The sequence below is a fragment of the Melanaphis sacchari genome, unplaced genomic scaffold, assembly GCF_002803265.2.
Source record: "Melanaphis sacchari strain LSU unplaced genomic scaffold, SCAv2.0 Contig10_pilon_pilon, whole genome shotgun sequence".
NCBI classification, from domain to species: domain Eukaryota; kingdom Metazoa; phylum Arthropoda; class Insecta; order Hemiptera; family Aphididae; genus Melanaphis; species Melanaphis sacchari.
In genome coordinates, this window is record NW_020270420.1 from 3,425,447 (window position 1) to 3,438,700 (window position 13,254).

Below are 13,254 nucleotides of genomic sequence, written 5' to 3' on the forward strand. Positions count from 1 at the left end.
GTAATAATGTAAAAAAATAAAGTCGTACGTCACATATTTTAATTTCAGAATGATTTATAATTAATTTTGATAATTAAAAAATTAAAAATGTATCATAAATCATAATATATCACCGATTGAAAAATAAAGTATAAACATTGATATTACAGTATATAGTATGTATTAAATTGACATGTTGTACCTATAATATTATGTATCTCTTTTACATAGAGATATTTTTACTTGAAATTTAAAGAAAATTATACTGTAAATATGTTACAAACATTAACAATTCTGGAAACGTACCAATATTTAGAATAATAAATACCAGCGGGTTAGGGTCAAGACCACATCCAAACAGTTGTCAAACATGTTCATGAAAACGATGGTTTTTTTTATATGTAAAATAGACCGATGAAGTATAGTTCGACCTCTGGAATTTCGAATGTGTTACCAAATAAATTAAACAGATTTATTTTTGAATAAAACATTTGAATAGCGCATGTAAACTTAACTTGAAGAATAATTCTCTACTTTTTAATGTGAAAGTAATAATAATATAATCAATATCTATGTGTGTAATATTATTATAATAAGCTCATGAACAATATAATTACAAAAAATAACTAATATTATTTTATAAATATTCTTAAAGTTATGAACATGATTTACCAACTTAAAATAAAATTTACTATGCCATACTTACTATTACATGCAATACGCTGTAATAAAGAATATTTTGAAATTGTATTTATTAATAATAATATATTTAATTTATAGTAATACTTTACAAATAGGTTGACATAAAAAAAAAATCCTTTTCAATTTATTTATTTTTATTAAATTTAAAATAGAACATTTATAATCTATACAAAATATGTAATACATACAATATGAAAATTCTATAGAAGAAATCAGGAGATGTGAGTATAGAAGTCACTTAGTAGTGCCACCTCAGTAATATGAATTAACAAATAATACAACCAAATATTATTTATTTATTTTATTTTACGGGATAAGCCATTTGACAAAAGAAAAAATGTACAATATTGTGTTATTATGTTATTATTTTTTATTAAAAATGATACATGTTTAAACTTAAATATTCAAACTTTAATACTCACTTTAAATGTTTATCTATTATTTATCTAAAATAGAGCTATTAAAAAATAATGAAAAATAAATTCATATTTTATCATTTCTATATTATACATAACACACCGAAATAATCAGAATATGTTCAATTTAAATTTAAAATCACGATTCACGATTCTAAAAAAATTAATTGATATATAAAACGAACAGTCTAAAATTAAAATAATAAAATATTCAATAAAAATCAATACTCAAACACAGATAAGTATTTAAAATAAAATTTAATTACTTTGTAGCTATGTGCCATACTAATACATTATATAGCATAAAAAATGTTTTCGATAAATTGAATTGTATTTACAAATTTAAACGAATTAATTAATGTACTCGTATAAACATAGATACAATTCTACTCAATGAAACTTAACCCACGCACTATATATTAGTTCACTTTTATGTTGTCAAAATACGATAGAAAATGGACAACCATGAACTCATGATTTAATTGTTAAATATATTGATAATATGTGTAATCTGATGGTCTTTGTATTCCTGTCATCGAACTTAGTATACGGTTTCCCTAGTACCTACTTATTTTGAAAGGTGACGTGATACTTTGAATTCAAACGGTTGTGTACGAAAAATGTTTAAATAAATTTCATTTTATGCGATTAAAATAATAATTAAAAACTTAATAAACACGCGTACTCAATTTGAGCTAATGCTCATTATAATTTGTAGAACCAAACAAAACTCGATGGTGAATAATAAATTTAGAAAATAAAATATCTCCTGCCGATCCACACATAAACAAGATAAGCGACTAAATTGCGGTTAAATCGTTTGTTACCTCTGTGACCACGATAATGTTTCATTTTTAATGCTGCTCCCCAATAATGCTGTGGGTCGGATTTAACCAGTTATAGTGTCATGAATCACAATTCAAGAAATTAGATCACTAGATCACCAATTTTTTTTTATCATTTTTACTGGGAAATAATTCGAAATATGTCGTGACTGTAGAAAAAATGTTTTTCTTTAGACAAGTATTCTAAAAAAACGAAAATAATGGATCATTTTTCACAGTGCAGTGTATATATAATATATTGATACATCGCATTATCATGTTTAAGTCAAAATATATGCTTGTTTTGTGATACCTACTTAAATTGATGTGTCGTAGTAACACGTCAAGTATTATGCGTTATATTTATTGAAAGTTTAAATATTTACTAGCGATTAAATAAAATTGTATAGTTCTTTTTTTTTTTTTATTAGCAGCTACTGTCACTGAATTAAACAAGTTTTTTAATAGTTTATCAAATTGCCTTTATGCAAAGTTCGTAATTTGACGAAGAACGTTAAAAAAATGTTATTGATCATCCATTTTTTTTTTCATATTGATTCATTGAAACGACCATATTAGTTTAAAGTCTTTTCCCTTGGGAAGAGTAAAGTATATCTCAAAAAACTACTACCCCTTGTCTAAGATGAGAATTTCCACTTTTGTGGACATCACTCCCACTTCCCAGTAGAGAGCGTCCAGCGAGGCAGGGTGTAAAAATTGGAACGAAAACATAGGATCTCTTCCAAACAAAGTAGTATTTTTTGCATTGTACTTTGATTATCAATTGATAATAGTTTTATGATTTTTAGACTATATATTATTATAATAGTGATTAATAACTGAATACTGTAGCCTATAATAAAATAGAATATTTCAAAGTGAAAAATAAAAATATAATTCTATATTCAAATGGCTTTTTAAACTTTGATGGAATATTTTAAGTATTTATTAATTATTTAAAGAAATTTCAATTAAAATTAATTACAAATAATAAAAATATACAAATTTTATGTTGTTATTTGTTAAATAATAGTTCATTAGCCATTATGCAATAGTATCTATACACATTTAAATTTGAAGAAAAATTATAATCAATTTATATTTAATTATATCTACATATTTTTAATTTGTTTTTTATATAATATACATATATATTCATATCTAAATGTGACTTGTAGCATTCAAAATTATTATCACGTCTAAAAGGAATACCTAAAGAACAATAACTGTACCATTCACTTACACGCCACCTATTATAAAAATAAAAGATTGATCATCTACCTAAAAATGTGCATGTGACACAATTTTATGACTAGAAGCTAAAGAACGTGGTGTGTATTGTCTACAAGTTCGTGCCGTGTATTGTAAATGCACTTGGTTACCAATATCATAAGCCGAAACATAATAAAAATATTAATTTCATTATAGTTAATAATATCAAGTACAAAAATAATTAAATTATAATTTTTAGTTTAACTGGTGTACTATGATATGAAGAAAAATATTTTTGAACGTGTATAAAGGATTTTTTGTAGTTTGATTCAAATTCTTTAATCTTAGCATGTAAAATTTAATAAGCACAAAATTATAACAAATTAAAATAATATAAATTGTATTGCGAGGTGAAACAATAAGCCACAGATAAGGGTTAATACATAAAAAAAACAACAGAAATAAGTTATTGAAACTGAGAAAAAATAAAAAGAAAGTTTAATCAGAATGTGGTAAATCGTACAATAATGAATGAGTGAAAATATCGATATCAGAAATAAAAAATAACTAGAGAAATATAATTTCCTTTGTTCTATAAGTAATGATTTATTTGACCTTGAAATCATCTATTACTTCAATTTATGATCTATAATAAACACTTCAAGATCAAGCTCTCGGCATATTTGTGTTAAACTTCAGGGCCAAGAGGTAAACAGTGAATGAAAAATTTCTTTTATTAGACAATAAAAAACTTGGGTAAAAGAAAGACTATCTATTTTAAAATTATAGTATGTAACTACAGTAAAATAAGACCGACTATCTTATGTTGACAAAAACCCACAGAGAAAGTATAGGAAAATTAATATTATAATATAGGACCTTATTTTATTATTTTGATAAAAAAAATTAAAAACTCATAACATTTCTTCAAATATGAGTAATCAATGTTTGTAAAATATTTGGATAAACCTATGTGTAATATTGATAAAACATAATGCTATTAATAATTTTTTACATCTAATCTAATAATTTTATAAACAGTTTTATATTTTTTTCATATATTAATAAAAATGTGTTTAGGTACATTAGATGGATGATTTATTATTATTATTATTATTTTAAAGTGATTAGTAGGTATACTTAAAAAAACATGTAAAACAAAAACAATTCTAACTAGAGCTCAATTTAAATAAAAAAGATTCTGAATTACCATTCATCAAAAACTATTTATTGTTTATACATTTCAGTATCTTGAATGTATTCTGTGGGTTTTTTTTTTAAGGTACTAAAAATTGCTAGAAAATAAAACGAATTATTTCCATTTTACTACCACATGAAATATCTGAGTTCAATTTGTGACTTGGATAAGAGTTATTTTGGGGCTACGTTATACTAATTTTTGTCCCTTCTTTACTACCTTAAAAATGATTAACATTAAAACCAAGTTGTAATAAAACTTGCAATTTTTTGCATAGACATACATATTTGCTCGTATTAAAATAACATGATTTGTTGTAACAAACTAAATAAGTGCATAATCCATACTCACAAGTCAGTAAATAGTAGTGTCATTACATCATCATTAAAATCCACATTGATGAAGATTAATCTGTTTTTTAAGATAGTTAGAAGTTTTCACTTGGTAGAAGATATTGTATGGAAAATTTAAGCAATGCACGAATAACGTTAGATAACAACAGTAGAAAATCAGGAAAACATTAAAATATTTGATATTGAGTGAGTATAATTTAATTCAATGGCTATTGTCTAAATCAAATTAATATCATGATAAAACGACATTATTAAGTAGGTAAGTAAAAACAAATATTATTTATTTAAAAAAATCTATTAGTATGAAGAAATATTTCCATAGTTCATACTTATTTTTGTAATGCATTCGAAGACATATCATATTTGTTCACATATAGTTTCTATTCGTTATTTAAAACACGAAATTAAATAAATCAAAATACTTTTTTAATTGTTTCTGCTGATTAAACCTAGCATAGAAATTAAATGATGATAGAAATATCAAATATTAATATTTAATAAAATACAAAAATAAAGAAATTTATATTACCTATTAATATTAATGTTAGTTACCACCAATCAGTAATTAACATTAAAAAAATCGATTTATTTCAATTATATAATCAATAATGATAATATTATACATAATATTGTTCTAGTTCACATTATCAATCAAAATTATTATTAGAGTTTTATTTTTTAAATATTTTTGCAAAAATACCATTTATTTTTCAATAATTTGTTTGAAGATTATGAATTATAAGCACGAAACTGTATAGATACTGTTTTCATAGTATATGTAAAATACCCACTATGGTATGACAATGGCATTCCTTCGAAATATTTTAGTTTAATTATGTTACCAGTCAAGAGTTGATGATAATATTTACATATAGGTAGCCAAATATTATATATATATACATATTATACATTTCTCGTGTAACTGACGATTATAAACTGTACTATAGAAATCTTTTATTAGTATTAAGTGCACTAAGAAAACAATATGTGTCTAAACAATTTAATAAAAGTATGTTCTAGTATCGTATGTTACTATTTTTTATGCATCATGAAATTAAAAAAAAATATTTAGATTCATTTTAAGCTATTTATATTATAAATCTATTTACAACTTACACTGTTTAATCTAGTATCTGTTGATCTATTAACTTAAGTTAACATTAACTATAGTATACATTAGTTCAGTGTAGAAATACACTAATTATTATTAATAGAAATAGAAATTATTAATACCAATATTTAATAAAAATCTCTAGGAATATAGACCGACCATCTTTGCTTAGAATTGTTTTTCATTTATCATTGAATTCAAATATTTCAAATTTAATCCATAGATTATAATGATGAGATACATTTGACCCCAATTATACAGCAAAGTAACTATTCTGGGTTCTCTTTAATTGACGTAATATCATGTAAAATAATAATAAATTTCAATATTTTACAATTTTTTTTTTTTTTTAACAGTTTAACTAAAAATTAAATAGTAATAAACCATATATAAATGAATAATGAATATATAATGTATATATAGACTAATGAGAAGTTTCCTCTAACATATGTCTATGTAATGTATATTTTCTAAATTATTCAAAAATGTACTTATTATTCTATTATTATTAAGAATAGATTGTAAATAACTTTTTTTTTAATTTAAAAAAAAAAAAAACTATACAATTATCATATTATTATAATATTTTACAAATTTATAATTTTCTTTTATGAAATTAATTTTTATACATTTTCGTGTTGTTCAGTTGAAAAATAAATACTTTTAATATCAAAAATGTATACGTTAAAAATAAACTTTTAATGGAACAAATTTACGATATATAACACACATAACTATAGACAGAGTCATATTCTAATCTATATATAATAAAAATAAAAATAATATCTATGCAGTTAACATTAATTTAGTATTGATTGAGATAATTATTATTGGGAATATATAAATTGGACCTTTTTCAAAATTATTAAAACAACTAGCTCACATTACACAGTATAATTATATTCAACTTTTTTCTTATTATTTTAGCGTAGTTTATATGTGATCAGTTTTTGTAAAACCCATGAATATTTTAATAAAGTTGTGAATTAAATAATGGATAGGTTAATTTTAATCACTATAATGATTGTTTTTTATCGGGTTTATACAAACTGCACTAAAATAACATACCAGAAAACATAACTATAACAACAATTCACATATCCATTTTTAAATTCTAAATTTTAATAAGTATTAATAAGTTGTTCAAAAATGAATACTAAAAATAATAATGTGTTATTATGAAAAGTATAAACTTTGTAGACTCATTAATAATTTAATATTAAGGAACCTATTATTATGCTGTATATGTATAATATGTAGTATGTGTAACCAGTAACCACCTTACAAATTACTCTTGTTAAATAATTCTTCAACTAAATTATTTAGATCTTATACGAAAAACAATATTTTAAAGTGAACATCCAATAAAACTATTTTATAGTATATTAAATACATATCTTCACTAAATAATGTTTATCACTTAAAAAAGACTAAAAAACAAGTTAATTATTATCAAACTATTTTTTTCATTACAACTTTAAATGATAATTATGTTATTAAATAAATATAAATAATAAATTTAATAATGTTGTATTAGTTTTAAGTATTTAAATTTCTAATGTAAAGTAAACAGTTTCCTTTTAAAAGACAATTAGATAAGTCCTTAAAATTAATTTATTGACCATAGACACTTAGATATGCATTTGTTAACAAAACCATATCAACTTCTTGAAGGATTGTATAATAGTACTAAACATAAACTAAACAATTGAACATAAAATAATGAACTAATATAGAGTCCTTCGCATAATTGTGCAAAATAAACGCTTTGATATAATCAATTTAATAAATCAAAAGAAATATTGAATTATTGAAGTTTTGCTAAGCTAAGGTATAACCTTCAGAATATTTCGGTATTGATACAAATTAATTTTAAAGTAAGTACCTACGTAATGCATGAATAGACAACTATTGATTAATTAAAATTAGTTATTAGTTTATCCCTCATTTCCTTGTTTAAAAAGTAAAAATCAGTAAAAAACATCAATAAAACGTTTCCTGGAAAAAACCAAAAATGTCTTGCATTAATTCCTTTATATGACGTAATTAGACTGTAAGTACTTATACAATATTTTGTTTCCAATCTACAAGAAAATGTGAAATCAGTTCCAAATGACAAATTTCAATAATAAAACTAAATTAGAATATCTATAATACTGAAGAAACTTATTTTTATCTACATCCGCCATTTAATTACCGTTCCGTGCAATTGAACTAAAATCTATACCGTTTTAATCTCTCTTGCAGTGAGTAATCAGTGGAGTAATTTTTATGTCCGTTCCGGGGGTGGATATCAGTAATATACTATACTTTATATTTTTTAAATATATAAGCATATATTTAATTTATTTATACTTGATATATATATTTTTTAAATTGGTATTTATATTATATAGGTATATTAGTACTCCAATAAAATGCTTAAACAATTATTTTCGAAAGAAATTACAAATAAAATAATAAATAGGTATATTTAAATCTTGATAAATATTAATATCATTCAACATAATTTAATTAATTAAATCGTTAAAAACATTTATTTTCAAATTTAGTTGAGTGATAATAGTTTTACGATAACAATTAATATAAATAATAAATTATAAAAAATAAATTACAACATAATATTATAATCTTTAATGACGAATTAATTATGAGAAATATATTTTATACTTTTTATTTGAGACAATTACAATTACCAAACCGTTATTTTTGATTTTATATCGTATCACACTCAGAGTTCCGCATTTAAGGAAATTTCGAAAGTAATTAATAATTGTCAAGAATGAAGTACTTAAATATGTATATCATAATAATACAATTTCAAACTAAATTAAATATTTAAGTAAATGTTTAAATAACCAAAGGAAAATATGAAAATAATAATTATTGTAAATATTCAAACAGATTTGTTCTGAACAATTCTAGCAATAAATGCTACCTAATGTCATTGTAAAATTTAAAATTATAATAGTCTACGTTAAATAAAACTAAAGTTGAAATTAGAGTTGAAAAATATCATTTCTATTTCCGACCGATTTCTTTAATAAAATAAATATTTTGCAAAAAATAAATTATAATTTCATATACCAACCTAATTGAATAATGCGAATTCAATGTACTTTTTTATGTATAGCACTTTTTAATAATAATAAATACAATTATGGTAAAAGTACTACAATAACAGGTCATTAATGATTTTACAAATCCTTGACCCAGTTGAATGTGTAAGAAATATATATGTATGCATTGCGGATCAAACTCATCATCCTTTAACTCCATTGACTAGTTCTAGTTAATTAATAGTACTTATAGAATTCCTCCGTGTTACCCACTTCACTTAATAGATTAGATACTCGAATAGAAAAAGAGAGAAAATGAAATTACTGACGATAGTCAGATAGTGTAAAGGAGGGGTCGAGATTTTAGCGGTTTGCATATATATATAATTTTAAGGTCAGCTAACAGGTTACAAGGTGAATTCCACTCTTATACGCATAACATATATAATATACATATACATTATACATACATATCATAGTACCCACCTTATGATTATAAAAATAATAACAACACCGGTTAGATTTCAGACCAGCAAAATATAAGAACCGTATGCACTGGATAAAATCGAATGACTGAACCAGAATGTAGACGTTTAAGTCTCTCGTCATAAAAGTATTATTTTATTGACAAATCATCAGTTAATTAAATTAAAATCAAAAAAAAATATGAACGATAGAATTAAAATCCTTAGATTTTATATTATTATACACAAAAATCGTATCAAAAATCTTAAAAACTGTACACAGTTTGGTATATCAGCACAGAATAATACAATTAATGGAACTATGATTACATGTATAAATTACGTTTTTCTTCAAAATTTTTTATTTAAATAAATTATCCATAATAATTAGCTTAAATTCTAGCTCCAAATGTCTGTGTAATTAAGTTCTAAAAAGATGACAAATATTAAGCGCCTATCTTACCAATATGAAATATACGCTTGTGTTGATAGTAATGTTGTTTACAATTTCATGCTACGCGCGTATTCGGTAGGTGTAAAAAGTCTCAAATATTAAATCAAGACAATCATCTGTTGTTAACCTACTCTACTATATAGTATATTGTATAATACAAAAACTTCAAAAAAAAAAAAATAATAATAATAATAATAATAAATAACATGCAGTGAACGCTTAACATGATATATCATATATCTACCTACATCTACAGTCTATACATTTATAAAGAGATTACTTATTTAAATTAAAATATGTATTTACTATATTTATTTTATTAAAATGATTTCATCCACTTTGACCTTATGTAAATATTATATCATTACTTAAAATTACCATTATATAATTACATATAAAACAATAATATTTAATTAATATTTTAAAACAAACCTCAAAAATCTCGTAAGAATCATTAAGTTTAAATATATAAATTCATTAAGGTATATCAAATAAACTACCAAGTACTAATCTAGTTAATTAACCATATAACCTCTTTCAACTTAATAGTTTCTTAAATATTTAAAAAAAAAAATTTTAATTTCGTTCAATCTGAATCTGATTAATTTTTAAGTTTAAAAATATGTACATAATTTATATAAACAACATGTTACGTTCAAAAAAGAACCATCATAAACTATTTAAATATATATCAACAAACAATAACATTTTTGACTAAAAGTGCTATAATGATAAGTGGAAGGTGAAAAACAATTATTTTTAATCTCGGGGGGGGGGGGGGCATAAACAATAATTGCTTCGGATTTGACTTTACTTTTTAAAGTAGGTACTCACTACTTGCCTTATACAACTATATCCAATTAAACTTATCTAGTATCCCTTCTTTTAATGATATAACGTGTGTACAATCACTTTAGATGATAATTTTTCTAAGAATCAATGTTTTTTTGATTAAATTATTAAATAAATTAAAATTCTGATTAAATATGTAAATAAGACTAATAATAGTAAAAAAATCTCTTTGAAATAATTATCATAACAATATTTTGCGTTCAATAATTAAATGGTAAACTCGAACGTATTATACCACAATTATTGAAAGTGTTTAATGTGTAACGACTCGACTGTCAACATTCATGTAACTTTAATGTAAGCATATCGAATTACATTCAATGCCTGTGCGGCAATTTCAAGGGTAATTATTTGTATATTTTTCCTTGACGAGGACTGTGAGTTAATTAAAATATATTTGTGTAAACGTTCAACAAAATGTATTTAAGCATTAAAAGTAAGCGAAAAGTATAACAATTGTGTGTAATTATAGGTTCTTTAAAAAGGAAAAAATATGTATGATGGCTTAACATGATCTTAATATAAGTTGTTGATTTTTGCTAGACAGTATTATTGTTATTATAGTTAAACAGTATAGATTTAGTCTATTTAGTCCACAGACAAACGAAATAATATTATGTAGATACCATGCTAGAGGCATATAGTAAATTTTAAAAGTAGGTAACAATAATAATCTAACCCTAATCATAAACATAATTGACAAATGTAATGGTTTTCACGGTTAGGCCAAGTATAATATACTTTATAAGTGCGTTACGTATTTAAATGCCATTAGTTTAAAGAAATAAAAAACTAACGTGTAATTAAGTGTTAACGTACTCACTTGTTATATGGTGCGGGACGCAGCGAACCCGCTGGTCTTTCGACCGATCACCTTTTACGCATTTGAACTCAAACACAATATGGAAAAATTCTCGTTTCATATCATTCAGAGAGAAAATTTTAAAAAATCACAAACGTAAACTAGGTAGATATTATGTAAAATAAAAAACAATCACGGTATCTACAATTAGAAAACGAACTCTTAACGAAAAGGAACGCGTGTACGCGACGACACTATCATTACATAAACGACATCTACTCTATACGGAATGCGGCCACCGACTAAGCGGCTAGCGCGTAATGTTATGTGGTGTGTGGCATGTGTACCGTCGCCGTCGCCACCGCCACCACCTCCGCCACTACCACCACCGTCGTTCAACAGGTTAAGATATATTCAGGTTAAGATGGGCACAGCCCACGGGAGTTCGGGCGACGGGTCCGGACGAAAACCAAGAGGAAAAAAATCATATACGCATACCTATTACGATTTAGATAGGTATAAATGTATAATAATATATATGTGCCTGTTAATACCTGTAGGTATAATATGTTATAAAGGATCCTTATTTATCGCTGCGAGTGAAAAAACGAGTTTGGGGGAAAAAAATATGAAACGAAAGAGAGAAAACTTAAGACACAATACCAAAACAGCCCTACACCAAAATAGTAGGTACAGGTGAGGGTTATTTTTGTTGAATTGCAGTAACTATTATAAAACATGTCTACATGATAATAGCGGCCGGCTGCGCTCGAATAGGATCTATATATATATTATATTATATCCACTATTTATATTGTTATTATTTATAATAATAAAATCATTGTGTACTATATATTTATACATAGGATTGCTGGTCAAGGGGAAAGAGGCAATAATAATTGCAGTACCCATGAAACGAGCATGTCAGACATTTACGAGTACATTCTACCTATATTATTGATTGAATATTTTTTATACTCATTATTAACTATTGTATGGTCCATCTAGTATATATATATATATATATATTAATAAATTAATATAATTAACAGCGTGATAAAGACAATGATAAAATTGGCCAATATCCCCAAATATTTTTAAAAAAATGTAAAATTTATTAATTATAAACCTTAACTCATTGAAAAATTATTCCGATAAAATAACAATTAATATTTTGATAATATTATTTTATTTATTTTTAGACACATTTTTTGTCCCCATAATTTATGTTATTTTTCATCACTGCTGTCTAAATCTAGCGAGTATAAATAATATTATATTTTTTAATTAATAACAACACAAATGAGCATAGAAAGTGAACGCTCTGTTTGTTCACAGTTAAGAGATTATAATATAAGAATTACAGGATACCTACTAACCAATTTGTGATAACTATATTTTTATATTTTAAAATAAAACCAATACATACTTAAAAATGATTATTATTATTGGTAATAAAAGCTGAGTTTTATAAAAGAGAATAATTTCAGGACTTTAATTATAACCAAAACGCATTTTTGCGAAAACATTTACTTAAACTGTTTAAATGTTTATACTTTAGACTTTTAGAATTCAGACTATTATTAAGATTTATATAAAAATAATATTCAGCTGTATAATTTAGACTTATAAATATTGATCTAAGTTTGTCTTATTATATAATGCATGATTTTACTTACCTGAAATAAAATTTATGTGTACTCATAGCTTTTTAAGATTACATCATCGCAATCTTACAAACATGGTCAGGCTTTCATACGTAAAGACCATTTTCTCAATTTTATTTCATTTCATATGGCTAATGTTAAATTCTTTTGTTTGTATCTAC

At 23.9% G+C, this 13,254-nt stretch overlaps 1 protein-coding gene across 3 annotated transcripts in view; it reads right to left on the reverse strand.

The window, feature by feature from the left end:
• Positions 1–11,719, reverse strand: part of LOC112603638 (rho GTPase-activating protein conundrum) — a 63,090-nt gene extending 51,371 nt beyond the window's left edge. For 2 of the 3 annotated variants that reach the window (XM_025352318.1, XM_025352320.1), the window contains exon 1: positions 11,448–11,719. The gene's annotated coding sequence lies outside the window, so the exon portion shown is untranslated. Of the gene's footprint in view, positions 1–11,443 lie in introns of all 3 variants that reach the window. The other variant, XM_025352321.1, reaches the window with a different exon arrangement.
• Positions 11,720–13,254: the final 1,535 nt, after the last annotated feature.